The 23,397-nt window shown below is 36.6% G+C and overlaps 1 long non-coding RNA gene across 1 annotated transcript in view; it reads right to left on the minus strand.

The window, feature by feature from the left end:
* The window catches only part of LOC134851544 (uncharacterized), a 5,725-nt gene extending 4,073 nt beyond the window's left edge, over positions 1-1,652 (minus strand). Inside the window, exons 1-2 of the long non-coding RNA XR_010164237.1 lie at positions 1,149-1,652; positions 932-1,069 (exon numbers count right to left, since the gene is read on the minus strand). This is a non-coding gene — a long non-coding RNA (uncharacterized LOC134851544). The remainder of the gene's footprint in view (positions 1-931; positions 1,070-1,148) is intronic.
* Positions 1,653-23,397: the final 21,745 nt, after the last annotated feature.

Genomic DNA, 23,397 nt, shown 5'->3' on the forward strand with positions numbered 1-23,397 from the left:
AACGCTACTGGGCCAGTTAGACGCTTCTTTTGGTATAAAAGTTTCATCACATATTTTGGTCTCTTTTTCTGGTGAGCGTAATTCTTTTTTAATTAAAAAAATGGAAATGAGCCATTTTTGGGGTAAAATTTTGGTTAAGAATTGCGCAAAATAAAAGGCCTCGTATTAATTCTGGTAAAATTTAAAGCAGTTTTTTGTTTAAATATTTTTTGCCTAATTTTAACCCAATTTGAAAAAAAAAAGCGCATGAAGTTTCCGATGTTGTTCGTTTTCTCCGGTTAAGTTAAATCAGCACTGTGACGTATGGATGACTTCAACGCAAAATTGCGAGTTGTCACATTGGTTTTAAACTTCAAGTTTTCAGTCGAATAAATTATATGTTAGTTGGGTCTGCATTTTCCTCAGAATGTTTGTTAAAAATCATTCAGGCAATATTTATATAACATGCTTAATTAAAATAAAGCAAAAATAGCAAAAGCCAAACGAAATTTTTTTGCAGGATTATTCTCAATTTTTTTGAAAACTTAATATTTGGAGGGCATTACATTTCTGAGCCATTACTTTGTAAATTTAACGAATAAAACAGAAAAAAAAAACAGTTTTTTTTTGGGTTTGACGAAGATAACCAAAATGGTATTAAGCATAAATTGAACAAAAAACGAGCTCAAAAATAATATCTTGTAAACTCTGCATCGTGCACAGCAACCAGGCTCATATATTTTCAAGCTAATAATGGTACTGACTTTAACATAATATTATATTTCAGATCTGTTTAACTACTCCCCCCTAACTACGCAAAAAGGGGAGATTCGATAGTAGGTATAAACTGCAGACATGCTTAACTGTTGAGTTAGTTCATTATAGGTGTGCCGATTCGTTACTAGGTACCAAGGGGGGGGGGGGGTAGTTAAACAGATCCAATATTTCTAACCTTTTCCATATTAAGTTCAATAGTCTTGATTGTGAAAGTCAGCGTACAGAAGAATTGACCTTCCGGCTTCGTTTCAGTGTGAAGTTGAACTGGAATCTTCATTGTCGAATTTTTTTCTGCACGGTTTGAAAATCTGTACTAAAAATTTACAGACGCACGACAAATTGAAGAATGAGAAAAGAGCAAAGTAAATTTAAAATTTTGTAAATTTAAATACCTGCAGCGTTTTTTTAACGAAGGATTCGACGTAATTATAATTTTACACCGACTTCAAAAAGAAAAAGTAACAGATGAAGAGCCAATTTTTTCCCTTACAAGTATTTTTCGTTCAGAAGAAGGTAAGCTTTCAGATTCAAAGAGTTGAATTGTAAATCAAAATTGTGACCGCTAAACAGATTTTAAAATTTATTGGAAGTGACTATACCCAATTTCAACTCAAAAGACTCTTCTGATTTCTAAATAAGCATACAAATCCCTCTAACTGCAACGATTATGGTACACAAAGCTAAAGCTAACAAAGGAGTATTTCCCGCTGCCGTCTTGAACCCGTTTTGTTTTTATTAGAGTTGGAGGGTATTTGGGCTTATTCGTGGCGTCAAAAGGTAGTAGTAGTGAAATGGTAACTACTACTAGATAGAATGGTAAACGAAGCGTGTGAAATTGAGAGATTTCAGGCAGAATAACTAATTCAGCCTTCTAATGAAGTGCTATGTTGTAAAAGGCAGATAGTACTATCAGCAGTTCCGCATTAATTGTGTGCTTAATGCGTTTCTTTTACGCGTAAAAGTTTTTCTGCTCTCAAAACAGAGTGATATAAAAAATATGAAGAAGATGATGTTAACAAAAAAATTAAGCTATCTTGACTTTTCCTCGGAACTCTTTTCCTTCTATAGATCAATGGATCTTAACTTTTATCGTTTTAAATAAAAAAACTCCGGCCAATCGAAATTGCCAAGATTATAGCGTGTATATCTCACCCTTCTGTTTTTAGTCCGCAATGAAAATTTTACCAAATATTTTGTCTCAACTTTGTCTTTTTTATCGCCTGTCTGAATGAAACTCAATCGGCCTGTCGGCCATTTTCTGATAAAATCTACCGTGCAACGCTCTTCATTATTTTTCTCCGTCTCCTTGAATCCGGTCGCAACTGAATTCTGTGTTGACAGCAAGAGGGAACCGGTCTAAAAATTTAGCTAAATAGGACGACAGGTCATTAGGACGACATGACATTAACACGAAAAATGAGGGTTAAAACAATTAAAATTAAATCTTCGTATTTAAGCAGTTTACAATTCTCAGAAAAGCAATTAAAGATTTTTGTGTAGCGCGTCGTCTTGAAGTCCCATCAAGATGGCTGTCGTCTTATAAGCTGTCGTCTTATCTTCCGGACACATTGGTCTAATAAGCACATATGCACATGCACCTGTAGTGCACTTCAGCTTTGAGCAATCTTTTTATGGCCAATTCTTGAAAACACACGCTTTCAAATGCAATCATGCTGAGATTTTATTCGTAACTCCTTTTCAAAGCGGGTGGCATTATGGAGCGGTTTTTATGTTTAATCGTAAATTCACGCGCATTATTTTAAACTCAAATGTCTTTAAGTTGTCAAAGTTTCCTGTTTTCAGAATTAACAGTAATAAACAAATTCATAATTTCACTCTAATTTCATGAGCATTAATTTCACGACTTCTTGTTAAAAAACTCCAAAGTTTCCTCCACCCCAGCGATTAATTTAAATTAATTTTGCTAAGCGCTGTATATAAAATGCTCGATTCTGATTGGCTGAAATATCCCACTTTAGAACCAAGTTAACGTCCTCCCCCCCCCCCAAGCGGCTTTGGGGGGAGGATGTTAACGTGGACCAATAAGCCACCTCTCCCTACGAAAATCGATTAAGGAGGAGAAAGTTCAAATTTTTCATGAGAACGAAATTTTGCATATGAAATTTTGAAACTAATCGGGAAAAGTTTTCGTGAAGAGTGCCATGTTGATTTATTGAGATATGCCAAAACTGAACAAGAATCAAACGCGATATATACAAAAATAAAGTCAAATCAGAGGTTAGTAATAAATAGAAATAAAACAGAGGGTCGATTAGGCCCAAAAGTCGAAAAATTTTTAAAATTGTTTTAAATTATATTTCAGACTGAGTCAATTTTTTGAGAGGCTTCTTTGATTGAATTGAACAATTTAAACACTATAATCTAAGAAATTGAATTTTTTTTGAAAGTAGGGTTTGAAAAGTTGGAGGGATCAACCGTTTTAGGGGGGATAAAAATACTGGTTTTTAATATATCAACTTTAATGGCAAACTAAATTGATCTAATTTATCAAAAAATTAAATCAAAAATAACTATGAATACCTATTTGGTTAATAAACAGTATGAAAGATGTATTCCATTTGAAAGTTTTCTCAAACCTTCTGTTCAGCGTTTTTGTTCAAAATGAATATTTTCTACGAAATCAGTCTTCAAACATTAGGACGTGGCAAGGGGGGAAATTCTACGGAGGGTCACTCAGGGAGGAAGGAGATTGTACGGTTGATCCAATTAAATTTTATTTTTTTTTGTAACCAATACTACGGCTTATTCGATTGATAAAGTTTCTATTTGATTAAAAACGGTTTGTTCTCTACTTACTAATACGAAAAAAAAAAGTTCAAAATTTTCAAACGGACTAAGATTTGCGCATTTTCATGAAAAACATATTTTATACTGAACTAAATTTCAGAAATAGTTCATGCTTAGGGACGGCATTCTGCGGTAAGTCACTTAAGGGGGGATTGTACGGCTGCTGCATGTCTTCAACGTTTTTTTTTTGGGTCTTTTTTTTATTTGGCTTATATTTGCACATTTCCAGATGAAATTAAAACTAGAATTTTCTTAACAGCCTAAGCCCGGAACCTTTCAACTCTAAATTTTAGAGTCGTTGAAGTAAAACTTGATTAAACAGTTAATTTCACTTTTTGAATACAGAGATTTTTTGAACATTTTCCCCCACACAATGAACTGTACAAAATAAATTAACTCACATATTATTTGAATTAATTAGCGTGTCAAAGTTTGGTTGGGAATGATTTCTGAGCAGGATTACTTCACGACATTTCCTAAACGCTAAAAAAAATATAGAATACTTGAAACTATCGATTATGATTAATTTTGAGTTATAGGGAAAAAGCCAACGTATTTAAACGTAGCATGACTTCTCATGTTCCGGCAGTCAAAAATTAAGCACAGTTGTTTTGGTTATGTTTCGGGGCACGAAAGTTTTTTCATTTTCAAGCATGGATCAGAAATTATTGTGAATCTCGATCCAATTTGTTTTAATGAGAGGCGAAATCTTCGCAGTTTTCCAAGATATTGTGTTTAACTCGGCGATTCTTTGTTTCAAAACACCACGCATCAAGTAAAGACTTAATCTATTTTCCTCCGTTGAAGCGTTTCTTAGTTTTTTTGGTTTCCTTGTTTTTCTTGAAATATTAGATTCTGCGCTAAGAATGATTTTTGAACAGCACAGCTTTTTAGACATCACAAAAAATGAGCACAATCATCCAGCAGCGGATTTATGGGGGCCCCTCTCAGGGATTGGAACCCATGATTTTTATATGAAACGGATCAATGTAATATACGTAATATACTCTGCAGTTAGCGAATGGTGGTTTTCGGTAACCCAGTCACTATGGCGGACGTTCAGCCATTATAGGCGTCCTCACAACTAGTTTTCTTTTTTGGGAGAGGTCGAAGTGATTTTCTATTGAACGGAGGGCGGTACAAAGCCCCTATACAACATCTCTAGTTGTATAATAGCAGGCAGATAATCAACTTTTTGGTGTTAAATTTATTTGTGAAAAAGATCAATAACAAAAATACACATAGATTTTGCTCATCTAAAATTATGGGAATCGTTATGTTCTGAGTGGATCAAACTATCAAAACCGATAAACGGCGAAAAGAAGCTATTCGACTAGAATTGCTACAATGCTATTTCTTGTTCAATGCGTTGAGTTCAATAGAGAAAAAAATCAGTTTCAGCTAGAACCAACAGTTTTTGCTTAGCTAGTTCTAAGTCGGACTGGTTGGTTGTCGAAGAAAGACTGGTGTTTGACTGTGATAAGGATATCTGAAGTTTCGGATAGGAACTAGAAAAAGTTTGATGGACGACTATGTTCGTTTTAGATGTGCCAGTGAAGTTTAATAACTCCATTCAGATCATAAGAAAGTCCTTTCAGACATATGCTGGTGAGAGTTGCAAGTCAGGCTTGAAAAGTCAAATCACTTCTAATCTTTGCTTCAGCATTTTTTTCAGCAGATCTCCGTATTGTTGCCACTGAAAGCATGGAGCAAATTATCAATTATGGTAGATTCGAGAGTTAGAGTTCAATCATTGTAGGGCTATCAGTCCATGCGAATGAAATTTTGAAAGTCAAAAATTTCTCTAGCTCAAACCTAAAAATGCTCACTCGTAAGGTTTTTCATTGGCATTACTTTAGCTTCTTCAGAAAGAAAAGCAATCTTGACTTCTTTTGCAGCATCTGCGGAGGAAAAACCACCTGCGAAAGAAGTCCTAAAAACTGTCACCAAACATATGCAGCTCTGCTGGTCAACTGAGGTGATCATAAAACAGCGGTAAGTTTATAGACTTCCACGTTTAGGTAGTGCCCTATGCCATTCCAAACTTTTCTTTAAGCTCGCCTGACAAGGAATCAACCCACTGCTGAACAGAGAAACACCCGAAGTCCATCAGTAAAACCGGGCACGAACGTTGTAGAGTTGGATTAGACCGATCGAATCTGAAACGCACCAGGTGTAACCTAAGACGTTGCACTGCATATCAGTTTTGTTATATGTATTTTCACGCTAGGGCTAACGTATAAGGTATCCTTTTTGCTGTCTCTCTTCATACCTATTACGTGCGTTGTGGTGACAAAGTTTTAGTTGATTTCCTTTAATTGTCAATCTTGTTGATCTCTGGATATGACTTTTTCTGCTAAACCTGGGAAGTTGCTGAGAAACTTAGCTCAGCTAAACTCCTCTAGATTTTACAAACTTTCAAGTCCTTCAATAAACTCTAGCGCCTAGTTCGAATTGCCGATAGAACGTAAAAAATATAAGCGTCGGGCAAAACATTTGGCCCAAAGTTGTTTGTACGTCAAATTAGGGGTACCTAAAGCAAGTTTAGAAAATACTTATCAAGTGCACTGAAAATAAATGTATCAGACTTTAATTTTAAATCATTCTTTACAGAAGGCCCTGCTTAATAGCTGAATCTTTTTTTTCATAAGACCTCAATTTCAACTTTTCCGCTGAGCGTGAGGTTAAATTTTTCTTCTGGCACTTACGCTTTCCAACAAGTTTAGCTCAAATCCACGAACGTCTGCAACCTGAATCACAGAGAACAAGACTTTTCGAGCTGGATCTTTTGTTAGACCGTTTCATTTCAACAGATTGAAGGAAACCGTTAAAACTGAGATCGGACGTGGCGCAAGCAATTTTGTTGTTTCTACTTCAAGAATAGCGGAATTTGATGAGATTTTACCTCCTGCGGGTGGTTTGCTTGAACCTTTAACAGACTGAATTCTCTTGGCTACGTGTAAAAGAACATTATGAAAACCCACACTACTTCTCATCAAAAGGTAAGCAATCTAGGATGTATACTGATGGGTTTTCTTTTGTCAGACAATTTACAGTTTGAAGTAGATGGCACAGGTTTATTGATGTTTTTTAATGGTACCGACGTTGTTTTGATTATTTGCTTTTTCTTTTTGTAATGTTTGAGAGATTTTCTGCCAGCCTGTCATTGAAAGGGAAAAAAATGCTCAAAAAAACACCTGTTCACGGAGTGAGAAGCAAGCCCCTGATTGTTTTTTGTTGTGAGGCATTTTACCTAATGCTTGGTTGAGCAAAGAAACAACGGGCAGCACTCGAAAACAGAATTTCTTAGGTGGTTTTTTGGTGGTGTTCATCCGGTTTTTGACTTCCAGCTTCGGCCAATTTTATTTGATTTTTTTTCCGGCCATTTCCTCTAATTCTAATTGATTTTTTTTTCTGTTTCAAGCTAAGTCTAAGCTAGTTTTGTGGCTCCAAAGGTCGAAGACACCTTAAGCATTTGTTTCTGCTGAGTCTTGTTAAATTCAGCTCTCGACTTCTTTGGCAAGAAGATACTGACGCAGATAAAAACTTTGCATGTTTGTGAAATGTGGTCTTGAGGCTTCAAGATTTACAACTTGCTCAGTAGCTAAAAGATATTTTCGGCCTGCAAGAATTTACAGGCTTTAGTAGCATTCTCGTCGTTTTATTTATTATCACTTTCAACTTGTGTTCCAAAACTGCTACGTTAAACTTGCGATAGGTCATTTTGGAATTTTTTCGGTGTCAGGATTATTTCATTTTTGTAAACAGCATTTTCCAATGATTATTTACAGTTTAGAAGCCATTTCTTAAGCTTAACATTTTTTAAGCCTATTAGACTGGTTTTTCTATCAGTGGCTTCAAGTTTGCACTCGTGATTTATGTTAAGCTTCCTTAAAGCTTCTCTCAAGCTAGCTTAGGATGGTTGACCTCATCGAAAAGATCGGTTGTCTTTGGTGACAGATACGAGGGAAGATGCGCGGCAAGCTAAGATGAATCAGTAGCCAATATATAACGTGTGAGTGCCAGAAAGAGGGATGCACTAGCAGAAAGTCTTGAGGAAAGAGTTTTGCAAAGTGCAGTCGAAACAAAAACTATGCGGCTGGAAAAGTTGTTGCAAGCATGTTCATCTTGCCTGTTATCTGAACTTGAAAACTAAAAGGTGCTAGCAACTCAAAAAATTTGAATTCATTTGAGTTGAAAGGTTGTTAAAGCTTTTATTTGACAAGGTAAGCAAAAAGAAACTCGTTTAAAACTTGCGCAAATTTTTATAATTACACAGGACAACCTATCTAATGGGGACATTTTGAGTGGTGCGAGTCTTACGTGCTTCCTTTTAGGAATTTTTGAGTAAATTTTACCATATTTCTTTTTTTATTAAACTTTAAAATTACTTTTAACGCTTTCAAATTTTTCTGAATTGAAAAGTAATAATTAAAAATTTCCTTTTGAGACAGACAATTTGATGCGAATCTTCATTTTGCTTCGTAATGGCTTTGATTTTAGCATTTTATTGAGATACAGTCTTGTATAAATACTAGAACTGCCAGAATCTTGCGAAATTTTTAGAATACTGTCTGCACCGTTTCGTTGCCAATAATTAGTTGCACTTATACGGTTCTTTTTTTTTAGCTAAATCATTTTAATTGCAAAGATGACTAACAAATTACTAAAAAATTGATGCCACAAGACAACTCATTTTGGGAAGCTAAGATGATTTTTTGTGTAGAAAAATCTTTCCAGCTTCTGTTTATTTTGCAAAATAGTTTAAAGAGTCTTTTTAAGACTAAAAGTTTTTTGTACAATCTCACTCTCAGTTTGTGGGGTCGCTTTTGTGTAGCATAACAGAGAAAGCTTGCTCCAAACATGAAAACCATTGGAGACTGGAGGGAAGCTACATTAGGTTTGTTGAATGTAAAAGTACGAGTTGAATTAAAAAAGATAGAATATGACAAAGACCGTTGGCATATCATAGTATACTGTAAAATACACTAAACGGTTAAGTGTTAAGGTTGTACATTTTTAAAGTGAGCTGTACAGTGACGGGACAAAAGCGGACAAAGTGAGTCTAATGATCTCAAAACCAGACAACACCTAGGAGTAAAACCTGAGGCTATAAATCATTTCAAACCAGAATCCACAACTACGGCGAGGAACGGGCGGTGGCGATGTAAAATTTTTTTTGCGGGGTGACAATTGGTACCTTCTTGTAGTGGACTGGTTTCCCTAGAAGTAAAACATGAGGAAAAAACTTGACTCAATTAAGTCATTTAACAGACATTTTTTGGGCGGAGGCAACAATTGTAATTTTTCAATAGGTATAAGCATGTTTATTTTACCTGTTACCTAAACTCGAAAACTATAAGAAGCTAGCAACTCAAAAGTTTTAAATTCAATTGAGTTGAAATGATGTTGAAGCGTTTGTTTGGCAAGGCAAGCAAAAAAAACTCCTTTAAAACTTGAGCAAAAGTTTTGACTTACACCGGGCAACCTAATTAATGGGGTCATTTCGAGTGGCCAGTTTTGTTTGCTTTCTTTTGAACTTCTTGTTTTAGTTTCCCATATTTCCTTTTTCGTTAATCTTTAAATCTCTTTTTATTGTTTTCAAATTTGACTAAATCGAAAAGTAAATGACAAAATTTGCTTTTTGAGACAGACAATGTGATGCGAAGCTTCATTTTGCTTCCTAATGGTTTTACTTTCAGCATTTTATTGAGAAACAGTCTTATCTGAATACTTGAAGGGCCAGAATTCTGCGAAGTTTTTGTAATACTATCTGCGCCTTCTCGTTGACAAAAAAGAGTTGCACTTATACGGTTCATATATTTAGCTTAATCAATTTAATTTCAAAGATGACCAACTTCAAAAATCAATGCTTACATGCTCAATCAACGAATTGCTAATTAAGTGATGCCACAAGAACAATCATTTTGAAAAGCTAATGTGGATTATTGTGTAGAACACTTTCCAGCGTCTTCTATTTTTTTTGCAAAATAGTTTAAAGAGTCGTTTCAGGGCTAATTATTTTTTGGGCATATTTCCATATTCCATAAATTTTACCATATTTCTTTTTTTATTAAACTTTAAAATTACTTTTAACGCTTTCAAATTTTTATGAATTGAAAAGTAATAATTAAAAATTTCCTTTTAAGACAGACAATTTGATGCGAATCTTCATTTTGCTTCGTAATGGCTTTGATTTTAGCATTTTATTGAGATACAGTCTTGTATAAATACTAGAACTGCCAGAATCTTGCGAAATTTTTAGAATACTGTCTGCACCGTTTCGTTGCCAATAATTAGTTGCACTTATACGGTTCTTTTTTTTTAGCTAAATCATTTTAATTGCAAAGATGACTAAAAAATTACTAAAAAAATGATGCCACAAGACAACTCATTTTGGGAAGCTAAGATGATTTTTTGTGTAGAAAAATCTTTCCAGCTTCTGTTTATTTTGCAAAATAGTTTAAAGAGTCTTTTTAAGACTAAAAGTTTTTCGTACAATCTCACTCTCAGTTTGTGGGGTCGCTTTTGTGTAGCATAACAGAGAAAGCTTGCTCCAAACATGAAAACCATTGGAGACTGGAGGGAAGCTACATTAGGTTTGTTGAATGTAAAAGTACGAGTTGAATTAAAAAAGATAGAATATGACAAAGACCGTGGGCATATCTTAGTATACTGTAAAATACACTAAACGGTTAAGTGTTAAGGTTGTACATTTTTAAAGTGAGCTGTACAGTGACGGGACAAAAGCGGACAAAGTGAGTCTAATGATCTCAAAACCAGACAACACCTAGGAGTAAAACCTGAGGCTATAAATCATTTCAAACCAGAATCCACAACTACGGCGAGGAACGGGCGGTGGCGCTGTAAAAATTTTTTTTGCGGGGTGACAATTGGTACCTTCTTGTAGTGGACTGGTTTCCCTAGGAGTAAAACATGAGGAAAAAACTTGACTCAATTAAGTCATTTAACAGACATTTTTTGGGCGGAGGCAACAATTGTAATTTTTCAATAGGTATAAGCATGTTTATTTTACCTGTTACCTAAACTCGAAAACTATAAGAAGCTAGCAACTCAAAAGTTTTAAATTCAATTGAAATGAAATGATGTTGAAGCGTTTGTTTGGCAAGGCAAGCAAAAAAAAACTCCTTTAAAACTTGAGCAAAAGTTTTGACTTACACCGGGCAACCTAATTAATGGGGTCATTTCGAGTGGCCAGTTTTGTTTGCTTTCTTTTGAACTTCTTGTTTTAGTTTCCCATATTTCCTTTTTCGTTAATCTTTAAATCTCTTTTTATTGTTTTCAAATTTGACTAAATCGAAAAGTAAATGACAAAATTTGCTTTTTGAGACAGACAATGTGATGCGAAGCTTCATTTTGCTTCCTAATGGTTTTACTTTCAGCATTTTATTGAGAAACAGTCTTATCTGAATACTTGAAGGGCCAGAATTCTGCGAAGTTTTTGTAATACTATCTGCGCCTTCTCGTTGACAAAAAAGAGTTGCACTTATACGGTTCATATATTTAGCTTAATCAATTTAATTTCAAAGATGACCAACTTCAAAAATCAATGCTTACATGCTCAATTAACGAATTGCTAATTAAGTGATGCCACAAGAACAATCATTTTGAAAAGCTAATGTGGATTATTGTGTAGAACACTTTCCAGCGTCTTCTATTTTTTTTGCAAAATAGTTTAAAGAGTCGTTTCAGGGCTAATTATTTTTTGGGCATATTTCCATATTCCATAAATTTTACCATATTTCTTTTTTTATTAAACTTTAAAATTACTTTTAACGCTTTCAAATTTTTCTGAATTGAAAAATAATAATTAAAAATTTCCTTTTAAGACAGACAATTTGATGCGAATCTTCATTTTGCTTCGTAATGGCTTTGATTTTAGCATTTTATTGAGATACAGTCTTGTATAAATACTAGAACTGCCAGAATCTTGCGAAATTTTTAGAATACTGTCTGCACCGTTTCGTTGCCAATAATTAGTTGCACTTATACGGTTCTTTTTTTTTAGCTAAATCATTTTAATTGCAAAGATGACTAAAAAATTACTAAAAAAATGATGCCACAAGACAACTCATTTTGGGAAGCTAAGATGATTTTTTGTGTAGAAAAATCTTTCCAGCTTCTGTTTGTTTTGCAAAATAGTTTAAAGAGTCTTTTTAAGACTAAAAGTTTTTTGTACAATCTCACTCTCAGTTTGTGGGGTCGCTTTTGTGTAGCATAACAGAGAAAGCTTGCTCCAAACATGAAAACCATTGGAGACTGGAGGGAAGCTACATTAGGTTTGTTGAATGTAAAAGTACGAGTTGAATTAAAAAAGATAGAATATGACAAAGACCGTGGGCATATCTTAGTATACTGTAAAATACACTAAACGGTTAAGTGTTAAGGTTGTACATTTTTAAAGTGAGCTGTACAGTGACGGGACAAAAGCGGACAAAGTGAGTCTAATGATCTCAAAACCAGACAACACCTAGGAGTAAAACCTGAGGCTATAAATCATTTCAAACCAGAATCCACAACTACGGCGAGGAACGGGCGGTGGCGCTGTAAAAATTTTTTTTGCGGGGTGACAATTGGTACCTTCTTGTAGTGGACTGGTTTCCCTAGGAGTAAAACATGAGGAAAAAACTTGACTCAATTAAGTCATTTAACAAACATGTTTTGGGCGGAGGCAACAATTGTAATTTTTCAATAGGTATAAGCATGTTTATTTTACCTGTTACCTAAACTCGAAAACTATAAGAAGCTAGCAACTCAAAAGTTTTAAATTCAATTGAGTTGAAATGATGTTGAAGCGTTTGTTTGGCAAGGCAAGCAAAAAAAAACTCCTTTAAAACTTGAGCAAAAGTTTTGACTTACACCGGGCAACCTAATTAATGGGGTCATTTCGAGTGGCCAGTTTTGTTTGCTTTCTTTTGAACTTCTTGTTTTAGTTTACCATATTTCCTTTTTCATTAATCTTTAAATCTCTTTTTATTGTTTTCAAATTTGACTGAATCGAAAAGTAAATGATAAAATTTGCTTTTTGAGACAGACAATGTGATGCGAAGCTTCATTTTGCTTCCTAATGGTTTTACTTTCAGCATTTTTTTGAGAAACGGTCTTATCTGAATACTTGAAGGGCCAGAATTCTGCGAAGTTTTTGTAATACTATCTGCGCCTTCTCGTTGACAAAAAAGAGTTGCACTTATACGGTTCATATATTTAGCTCAATCAATTTAATTTCAAAGATGACCAACTTCAAAAATCAATGCTTACATGCTCAATTAACGAATTGCTAATTGAGTGATGCCACAAGAACAATCATTTTGAAAAGCTAATGTGGATTATTGTGTAGAACACTTTCCAGCGTCTTCTATTTTTTTTGCAAAATAGTTTAAAGAGTCGTTTCAGGGCTAATTATTTTTTTGGGCAACCTAACTCACAGTTTGCGGGGTCAGAAATGTGTAGCATAACAGAGAAACCTTGCTCCAGAGATGAAAACCACTAGAGACTGGGAAAAGCTACAATAGGTTAGTTTAATGTAAAAGCACGAGTTTAATTAAGAAAGATAGAATATGACAAAGTCTATGGGCGTATCTTTGTATACTGTAAAATACACTGAACAGTTAAAGTTTAAGTTTGTACGTTCTTACACTGAGGTATATACTGACGGGACAAAAACGGACAAAGTGAGTCTATTGATCTGAAAATCAAACAACCCGTAGAAGTAAAACCTGTTGCTATAAATCACCTCCAATCAGAACGCACAACTACGGCGACGAACGGGCAGTGGCGCTGTAATAAGGTTTTCGGGGTTATTGTGGCACCTTCCTGTAACGAATCGGCTCCAATAGGAGTAAAACATGAGGAAAAAACTTGACTCAATCAAATCTTTTAACAAACATTTTTTGGCGGAGCGAAGGCAACAATTTTAGATTTAAAATTTTGGTGTTTTACAATGTTTTGGCATCAACTTTTGAGTAGAAGTTTTCTCGAGTATTCACATTTTTCTTGAAAAATCAGAAAAATTAGTTAAAAATTTTTTTTTGTTTTGTTAGGTTTTCGGAATTTTTTGTCAAGTAAGGATAACGATAGTTTACGAGTTCGATAGTTTAGGAATTGTCACAATGTCATTCTGTGGAAAATTTTTACACGGTGCACAACTTCTCAGCGCAAGCTTATTTTTATAGCGTAGTCTTTTCATTTAATGTTTTTCTAAAACCCGAGCTAATTCTAGTCGTTCCAGTTCTTTAAATTCTGTCGCTTTTGAAATTTTCAGTGGCCTCCTATTGCAATATGTAATTCAATTCTATTTTTCAGCTACCGTAAATTGCTAAATATTTGTTTTTCAAGGGTTTTCAGCTTGACTTTATCCATAGAAAAGGGTTATTTTTTCACAAAGTTTTTAGTTCGATAGAACTTTTGATGCCGTGACAGCCGGTAGAAAACCTAATTTTTTGAGATACAAAGGTATTTTATCGGTGAAAAGAGTGCTTTGGTTAAACAGGACAAATATTCTCCCAAAATTGTTCAAGTTACACGTACATAGATTTTATTCGTTACAAGTTTTTATTTTGCTGGCCTAGTAGTTCAAATGATTGGTTCAATCAGCCTTTAACGTTTTTTTTTAAATTCTAAGCAACGCTTTTACTCCTTATTGTCTGATATCTCAATTGTCAACAGCAGACTTTACCACGAAGCAATATAACAGCGTCTCAATGGCTTCTCAAAACTCTTTTTAAGACATTCAAGTTTGAAATTCTCCAGTCTAAATGAAACAGCGAAAATACTAAGAACAGGAAAATTTCATCCGACTGTGGTGCAGTAACTGTTTTAAACTGGAATTTTAGAACAAACCGAACAAAAATCAACTAAAACTTGTTTAGTATTCGTTAGCCTAACGTGTTCCGGAAATCAAAAACAGACTGAAGGCTTTTCACAACAAATTGTTAAGGGCAGTTTACTAACTTCTGAGTCTTCCAGCAAAAATTTTGATCCACAACATCATTTGATTTGTCCAAAAAGCAATAAAACATCAAAATTTTGGATTTTTATTTTCTCAAAATTCTTAACTTTTTACCTTTGCCCTTTTTTTTCTGTGTTGAATGAGTCGTTTGAGTCAACATCTTAATTCAAGTCTTAGCCCCCTTTCGTTTTCTAAGCTTGAATTGCAAACAGCAAAACTGGAGAGCGGTTTATAAAATGAAAATGAGAACTCATCGACATCCAAAATCGAAAACTCATCAACAGAGACTGGCAGAAACAGTTTAATACAATGCTTGAATTGTTCCAGCAAAGTCTCTGTGGCCGATCAGATTTCCGAAACTCCCAAAACTACTAAAATTGATGAGTGGATGCTAAGTTTTTGTGGCGACAACCACGCAGTTACCGACACCCGCGGAATAACTGCTGAGGCACTGAAAAGTTATGGTTGGCTGAAGAATTCACATTAATTGAAAACTAGGACATGGCCTATCAAGCCAGATTTCGATTTTAATGCCACTATTCGTCTCAAAAAGCTTTCAAATGATTTGAATGAGCTTAAGAAAACGCTTCAAATTTCAACGGCGCTTTTGAAAATTATCAACACATCACCGTCATAATTGCAAGACTTAATCGGTTTTTGATTAAAATCAACTGGGCCAATCTATTGGTTGTGGCTCGATCAGAGTCGTCCCCCGTCAAATTCAACACTCGTCACAAAAAGAATTCCATTAAATAGTCCAGCTAAACAGCTTTACGTTCGCTGTTTGTTGTTTCCGGTGGTCTAGTTTGTTCACTGGCCTTATTCATCCACTTGGCGTTGTTGATTTTTATGGCACGCACTTCATCAATTAGGTGACTGACATCTACTTGTATTGATTCTACTAACTTTTGTTCAAGGAGATCTGAAATGCAGCCGTTTTGCTCGCTTTTAAAATTCTGTCCTGAAATCGATAATACCCAGTGATTTCCATCATCAAGTTATGTAGGGAAGGCCCGTCCCAGCACCAAAAGATATTTCTAGGACATTCTCCGAAAACAAAGGTCTTTGTGCAAGTCGTCATACCACGCTGTTTTTTGCAGAGCAGTCTCTAAACAAACGTCTGCTAACATCCATAGTTTCCGATCCTTAAGGTCTCCAAATCACTTCCTACTTTCCTGATTATCAGGCAAATAACTTTCCGCTTCTGGAGTTGGAGTAAAATTTCAATCATCGAAAGCGCTACACCCGAGATTAATACTATGCAAACGCCATCTGGACGTGATGGCTCCGTGAATACGTACCAACCTTAAGCAAACGAAAACAATGGAGTCAATTTTGAAAAACTGAGGCCTCGCTTGGATGGTTGAAGACAAAAATCCCAAAGGCCATAGCCCGTTAGCTTGAGCCAGGTTGATTAACATGGCTTTCGCTACAGCGCAATCCACTGATTAAAGAATGGCAACCGATGAATATACCCGTCGGATTGTGATACTCGCAACCGTTCTCATTCTCAAAAAAATTTAATCACTGGCCGTAGTTAAGAAACGTTTTTCTGATTAGCCTCGACTTATCGCAATAAGTTATAATATGCTGATATGTTTTTAAAAAATTTCAGTAAATGTTCAGTTTGACGTATTTTGCCAAAATTCCCATAATTTGAATGGCAAAAAAACGTGAAAAAGTGTTAAACGTCAGGTCTGAAGTACCGTAAATTGCTAATTGTTACCAATCAATGACTGTAAGACTGAATTTAACCGAAAGAAAAGTAAAATTCTTTAACTTTTGTCGCGTCGTTCATAGGTTCGAGGGAAAAAATTAACTATTATTTTACATCGTAACGACAGTAATGACACGAATTTAGCCATAATAACACACAACTTAACTAGGCTCTTTTTCCTTTTACCCCCACCTCGCATTGCATCAACTTTATGTTGTAACGAGGGGTTTTGCAAAGTTAAGTAAGAAGATTGATTATGTTTGTCATAGCCTAAATAATCCGAATGCCAATTTTTGCAGGAACTTCAAATGTGAACATATTTTTGCTAGTAAAATTTCGCTGGTAGGGGATTGAAAAAGAGCCACAACTAAGAAAATAAAATATGAAATATAAAATATGGGCGGGCGTGGAAATGAGCCCACAATTATTCTTCAAACCTTGCATCTTTACGTCAAGCATTCAGTAATAATGGCAAGAACACAAATAGGAAAAAAGAAATTCTGAAAAATGAGGGGGGAGGGGTGGAAATGAGACGACTATTGTTCTTCATACCTAACATCCTGACATTGAGCATTCATCCCTAATCACAAGAAAAACTATTAAGAAAAAGGAATTTTGAAATGTGCGGGGGGAAAGGGAAAAGATCCGACGAACCAAATGAGCTTTTGGCCCGTATAGCTTCTGAAAAAGCTAAAGGTGACAAGGACTGATTCAACTATCGAATCTATCTCTTAGTTTGTAGGTGCGAATAGCACAAGTGGTAGAATGCGCGCCCAAATGACCAGGGTCCTTGGTTCGAATCTTGGTAAGGCCAGATGAGAGGTTTCTAATCTGGAGTCGCTGTGAAGGTTGGGTTTGGCATAGCTCGAAAGGGTTAGGCCATAGCTCGACAAGACCAGCTAAGCTATGCACGAAGTCAGATTAGAAACAGCCTTGAGTCCAAGGGTCAGTGGGTAGCATCCTACCAACTTTTTTTCGATATGGCAGATGAACATTCTGTTCTCTTCTCGGCTCTTTTTCTTCGCCCTCCCCCCCCCCCCCCCCCACCTCATTCAAACATGATTTTTATGGTCTAACGAGTTGTTTTACAAGGTTAATTATGAAGACCAAATATGTTTGTCATGGCCTAGTTAGTCTGCATGAAAATTTTCATGGCAATCGGACAAAGTGAACAAAAACTTCAAATATAAAAATGGTGGGGGGGGGGAAGGAAAAAGAGCCCAAAATTGTTATTTGTAAACTTTTGAATGTTTTTACCCTTCTTCTTTTTTACACTCATTCCCGTGAATGTTTATTGTCATTCTAGTTAATGAGTGGCGGTGGTGTGGGGTGGCGTATTGGGGGTCTGCCTGTAGATGTTTAGCTGTGGAGGGCTGTGAAGGGGGGGGGGGGGGTGTGTTTGTAAAATAGCCATAGCTCAATGTGTAATTTATGGTTAGTCTAGTTGGCTGTAATTAATTTACTCTAACCTAAAATTTCACTGCTAAAATTTCTCAGGTGGGGGATGCAGGAAAAAAAACACATTTAAATTTCAAGCTATTTTGGGCTCTTTTTCTCCCCCCCCCCATTTGCGATTTTTTACATGTAAAAATAACGTCCGCATCGTTAGATTTTTATGAAACTTGACAAGCAGACTAATTAAGCCATGACAAGCATGTTTGGTCTTCATAATTAACCTTGTATAACCACTGGTTACACCATAAAGTTGATGCGTATGTGAGGTGGGGTGGGGGGGGGGGGGGGGGGTTGGTGCCTTTTTTATAGTGTTTGGTTATTGAAGTATGGGGGTTGAGGAGGCCATTGAGAATAGAAAAGCAGCAACCTTTATGGTAATATGTGCAAGTTGTAAGTGTTCTCATGAATTGTTAGCCGCGCAATTTAAAAAATGCACGTGTTGCATTTAATTTTGTTTCTTATAAATTGATTTTTCATAACAAATCAGCAACCATTCAAACCCACGCAGCAACTAATATTTCAAGCAACTCACTCTCGCTAAAGTTAACTAAAATGAGTCTAACCAACAAAGCTCCGGCAGACTATGCAATGCCGGAACTAAGTCCAGAACCTACGCTACAACAAACGATAAGAACTGGAACTTCTTCTACTGGAAACCCTGACGATGATGTCCCCAAGATACCCTGGTTTCCTCCGCCTCTGCCTGGATGTCGCGTTGGTAACAAGCGAATATCAATTGAGGTCCGACAACCTCTTTGGGAACTGTTTTGGAAGTTGCCAATCAAAGAGCAAGTCGAAGCGTTCAAGGAACGTCCGAACTCTCGGGAGCTTGTCGGTTTCAGTGGCGAAGAGGTGTGTTGCATTCGGCATCCGTTGAATCAAGCTCCGGTGTTGACGAGGATTCGATTCGAAGTACCACTAGGGTTCCCGAAGTTCACCGAGGGGGATCCTTACTTGACTCTCGATGAGTGGTTTAACTTTGATCCGCAGAAGTTGCATGACATCGAGAACAAACGTTTTGAGATTTTTGATGTTATCGTTGGACCAGGAAGCAAAGAAAAGTATGCATTCGATTGCCAAGAAATATATTTTTTCCCATGATTATTTCTCAAAAAAACATTCTTTCTTTCTCTATATATTAACAAAGGGAGTTCTAGTATGAAGATATGATGGCTCCTTTTCTTTGCCCCATCTCACTTAAGTAACAATTTATTCTAATATTTAAAAAAATGTTCTTATAGCTAATTAGCCAGCCTGCCAATTTGCAAAATGTAAGCAAAATTACAAGTTAAATGGTGCAGGGGGGAGCTACCATTATCTTTACACCATTTAATTGATGCTCGTAGGAGGTTAAGGAAAGGAAAAAGCCCCCCTCACTAGAAATGTGGGGGGAGGGGGTGGGGGAGTGGGAGAACCATGTTGTACACTCAATGACTAGTCAGTATAAGTGATGGTTACATCCGGTGGAGAAAACGATAATTCAAAAGAACTCTTTTTCCTCTCTCTCTCTCCCTAAACTACCTGCAAATTTTAGAAATTAAGTTAGTTTTTGTTCAAATTGTCGGATTGTTATCAAAATTCACATTTGGACTAATTAGGGGATGACAAGCATATTTGGTCTCCACAATGAACCTTGAAAAACCACTTGTTACACCATAAAATTGATGTAGTGTGAGGTAGGAGTGGGATGGGAAGGAAAAAGAGCCTTCAAATGATATTCATTCAATGTACAATGAAGAAGACCTTCTAAACACGTGTTTTTCCTGAAGAAATTCAAATTTAATTGGAATGGGTTCAAGTATCGAATATATCCTTTCATTTCCAGGTGCGTATAGCACCGCTGGTAGGATGCGCGCCCAAAAGACCAGGGTCCTTGGTTCGAATCTGGAATAGACCAGAGGAGAAGTTTCTACTCGGCACGTGTTGGGATGGTTGGGATAGGCACACTCGGTTGGGTTTACAGGAACTCTCTGAATTGTGCGCGTAGGCAGAATAGAAAAAGCCTTGAGTCCAAGGGTCAGTGGGTTGTCCTACCAGTCAGAATAGGGACAATGTTACTAAGTAAAATGTGGCAAAAAGTTCTATGTAAAGGGACAATGTAAAGGTTACTAAGTAAAATGTCGCAAAAGATTCGGGGTTAGAACACGATCTAACCCTGAATCTTTTCTCTTTTAACCTCACGTAAATGATGTTAAGTTCAAAGTTTTGATCGCGACAGTCTGTACATGAAATGCGGACCCAAGCTGTCTTCCCAGCCTCTCCAGACTTCTAACAAAAAAAGTAAAGCCTCTCCACGCTGTGATTTTACTACAGCGGGTGAGGGGGGGGGGGAGGGGGTATACTTTGCTGGGGGAGGCAGGAGGCTATAATGGGAAAGACGGCTCTCCCCCCACATTCGAATTTCAACTTTGAAAAACTATTTTTACGCTGTCACATGGCAAAACCAAATTTTGCATGGTGAACAAACTAAGACAGGGCTCTTTTCCAGTTTCCCACCCCCCTCGTAAAATTACAAAATAAAGCTGTTCATAAATTGTTCACTCGGCAATTTGCATGTTAGAAATGTTGCAGAAATTTGTTCACTTGTTCACGCTGACACGTTTTAAAGGAGTTTATGACATCAAAAGTCATTTTAAATCGACTTTCATTTAACGGATTTCAGAAAAAATCAAAGGGGGGGGAACTGGAAAAGAGCCTAAGAAGACAGTTTTTCCGGCTCTTTTCCAGTTCCCCCCTTTCAAAATACCGAGTTTTATGTATGTTTCACGTGTTATAACGGCTAAATGCGTGATGTTACGCCGTAAAGTATGAAGAACAAATCTGTTCACAGTTGTCGATTTGTTCACCACGCCAAATTTCATTGTATTATAACAGCGTTAAAAAGACTTTTCAAAATTGAATTTGAAAGGGGGAACTGGAAAAGAGCCCCTTTTCCTACAAACCCCCCTAACCCCCCCCCCCCCCCCCCCACCTCACATGAGCATCAATTTAAACGAGTGATTTTACAAGGTTAATTATGCAGACCAAATTTGTTTGTCATGGCCTAATTTATTTGCATGTCAATTTTCATGACAATCGGTCAATGCGAAGAGTAATTTTAATTATAAAAAGCTGCCGGTGGGGGAAAAAAGAAAAAGAGCCCAAACTAACTATTGTCAACAGATTTGATTTTTATACCTTACATCGTATTAATACCCGTTTAGCACTAATCACCATGAAACAACTAAGAAAATCGAAATTTGAAACGTGGGGGGGAGAGCCGGAAAAAAACTTGGATCTCAAAATTAGGTTTGATTCTGGTGACGATGTTTAGGCATCCCCGTGGCATTCACCTCTTTGTGAAGACTAGTCAGATAAAGAAGCAAAGCTACAAAACCCCAGTTGGAAGTCGATTCGCCACAGTGCCGGAAGAACCAGGGGATGACATGTCCCCTCCCGCGAACACCATCGAAGAGCCGTAAGATTACTTTCTATAGCATCCAAATGCGTGATATTACGATGTAAAAAATGAAGAATAAGTCTCTCCTCAATTATTGGTTTGTTCACTATGCAAAATTATATTGCATTATGACAACGCTGAAATAGTTATTTTAGTTTGAAATGCAAATGTGGGAGGGGGCGGGGCGGGGCGGTGGCGGGGCGGGGGCGGGGCTTGGGCGGGGGCGAGTGGAAAAGAGCTGATCATTTGTTATAAAATCTTTTTGTTTTCTTTGCAATTTTGTTATTTGTAAGTAAAACAGACTCTTTTTCCTCCCACCTCCCAGTTCACATAAGTATCAACTTTTGTTGTATCGAGCAGTTTTACCAGGTTTATTTTTGAGGACCAAATATGTTTGTTATGGCATAATCAGTCTTCAGGTCAATTGTCATCAAAATCAGGAAGAGTATGTTTTTAATCTTTCACACATGTTCTTTCACGACAAGGCATGAATGACAAATGAAATATTAGAACTCATGAATGAAAAAAGAAATCATTTGCATAGTTTCGCGCCATTTTCCGGACTCTTTAACATATTTCCGGGCTCTTTCCCACTTTTCTGGCAATTTTCCCCCAGAAAGAGCAAAAACATACTCTTCAACAGTTAGAACATAGTTGAAGATGACCTCGGACAAAAGAGCCGCACTCGAGTACTTCGTGCCCTCAGGCCGGGCTCTTTTTCCCTCGGGCATAATCCAACTATGTTCTAACTACTACAAAGTGTGAGTCAAATAATTACTTACAAAATCTTGCAGTGGCGTGAAAAAAAGCCATAAAACGTAAAACTTTCTCGTGTAAGAAAAACTATCAACAGAATTGGTAATCTTGCGTTTCAAATTTCAACAATCGTAAGCACTCGGAAAATTATTTATCAGAAGCACTCGGAGTTGTTTGGAAGTTTGAAACTACATTGCCGTATAAACAAAAATGGGGAGTTGATTATGCGTTGACTTGTCATTTTTACAAAAGAATCATATTCAGTTCCCGCATTTAAAATAAAATAAAACTCAAATTCACACAGGTTTCAACTGGCTAAAATGATAGCTATTTATGTTCAATCAAGTTCGGCTTACATATGATTTTCAATTGAAACGAATTAGGTGAGAATCGAACCCGTGACGAACTCACAAGAACGCAATATGTATACGCTAGGCTATATAGCTTGTAGCGCCCAGCAAATTTACTGCCTTTATACTAGCTTTCATTCTTATTTTACCTGAGTGGAATAAAGCATCATCTTCCTCTCCCCCGAAGAAGCGAGAACTGGAACGAGCCGGGGTTATTTCCGGAAACGGTTCTAAGATTTGAAGAGCGGGTAACACTGTCTTTTCCGTTATTTAGTGACATTACAAGTGCTAGTGGGCAATAGTCCCAAGGACTTTATGATTAAAATAAATTTACAAGGTTTCCTGTTTTTAAATTAATTTTGGGAGCAATATGCTTCTAATTTCTCTCCTGTTGAATGTTACGACGTACTCACACAATTGCAAAATAGCATTTGCCTACGATTGCGCACGGATATAGTACTTAAAGTGAAAATAATTTTTGCTCGAACTTGGGGATGGAAACGTTATCAAAGTTGCTGGGATCGTCGGAAAAGGAAGTGAGCCGATGAGCGTTGATTATTCTTTCAATTAGGCAAATGATAGTCGTCAAAAAGTTGTCAGTCACAATTTTTGAAACCTCAGATTGTATAAAACACGCGCTTTATTATTCGCAACATACCGGCTTGATTGGGTGCACGAGGTGAACTATACTTTCAGTTTAAGTCTTTGTACATCAACTATAATGGAGTCTCTTTTCTCCAGATTTTGACTGGAACGAGCCGGGGTTCTCCAGATAACCAAAGCGTCTCGAATTTTAGGCTCAAATCTCTCAGCGTTTTGTAACAGACCTCAATTGAACCAATGAAGCCCAAAAATTGTCTGGAAGAAGATTCTGATCTTCAACCCAGAGCATTCCGACAGCGTAAAACGCGGTAAAATCAAAAATTGTTTCAGCTCACAATTTTTAGCTGCGGAACCGGCATCAGCTTGTTCAAACGTCCAATAGGATTCTTGTTTGTACCAGTTTTCACTTGGTACGAAAGTGCGACATTCTTAAGTTTGCACTTTAAGGTAGTGGCTCGAAAACTGATTGCTAAAAGATGCGGACCACTGTCAACCCAGCCAATGAGCATGCTGAAATCCAGAGGAATTTTGAAGTTTCGCCTTG

This window comes from Symsagittifera roscoffensis, chromosome 7 (assembly GCF_963678635.1).
Source record: "Symsagittifera roscoffensis chromosome 7, txSymRosc1.1, whole genome shotgun sequence".
NCBI lineage: Eukaryota > Metazoa > Xenacoelomorpha > Acoela > Convolutidae > Symsagittifera > Symsagittifera roscoffensis.